Source organism: Belonocnema kinseyi, chromosome 10 (genome assembly GCF_010883055.1).
Source record: "Belonocnema kinseyi isolate 2016_QV_RU_SX_M_011 chromosome 10, B_treatae_v1, whole genome shotgun sequence".
Classification (NCBI taxonomy): Eukaryota; Metazoa; Arthropoda; class Insecta; order Hymenoptera; family Cynipidae; genus Belonocnema; species Belonocnema kinseyi.
The window spans coordinates 78,238,552-78,239,671 of NC_046666.1; positions in this window are offsets into that span (position 1 = coordinate 78,238,552).

Here is a 1,120-nt window from a genome sequence, read left to right on the forward strand (position 1 = left end):
AGGGGCAGATGTGCCATGAACTGAGTCCAATTCATTTTTTATCTCATATGGAGTTAAACCCTTTAAATGAAAATGTTTGATTACCGCTATGAACTCGTTTTTGTTTCCATTTTTCTTAACGAACAATTTTTATTCAATTGGTTATAAAAACACGTAAACTCAGAAGATGTGGACTGTGACTGCACCATATATCTAGTCGGGAGTGGTGCTGACTGAAAACAGATGATTTGGAGCGATTCGCGCGCCATTTGTTGGTCATTCTAAGGACTTATTGAACTACCCTCGTACAAGCCAGAGTATTAAAACAAAGTAACAAATTTTATTTCTCGAAAGAACTGGAGCCTTTCTGCACCTTCTTGATAATTTATTCTTTGGAATTTGACACATACGAAGAAATTTTCGATCAACTCTGGCTTCTCTTTCTACTATTTTCGGATGTCCACAATTTTAACAATACGCAGGATTGAAAATCATACGAGCGTTCTCATAACTATCAGTTTTTCATTGTATTACTACAGGTTTCAGATAGAGAAACGGCATTTAGGATCAAATTATGGATCAAATTAATTGATTTATTTAATTTAAGCTAAAGATGAAATTCAGTTATTCTAAAAAGTCATATTCTTGTATTACTATGCAACTACACAGGGATTGCTTGGCCAGACAAAAAACTTGTAGGAGGGATTTTAAAGTGATATTTGAAATCCTTAACTGCAATATATTGAATCCTATTTTCAATTATTATCAATTTTAACTGCATATAATTGATATATGTGAATCTCAATTATCAAAAATGTTTTTAATATTATTTAGCAAGTTTCCATTTTAAATTTGTTGTTTTTGACACGTGCGCTTGTAGCACTCATCAACTTTAGATGCGTTTTTCTCGAAAAGTGGGTTTTCGCAGTTCCAACTGCAAAAATTCCCCTGGGACTTATTTTTCCACCTTAAGATTTGATTTGGGACTTAAAATACCAGCAATTTATCCAGATCCATACAGCCATGAGGGCCCTTTTTATGCGAACGCCCACATTTACTCTTCAATAATAAAGTCTTTTTAACCAAGCTCCAAATAATTTTCTCGGAAAATGCAAATATATCCCATTTTTTTAAAAGTTGT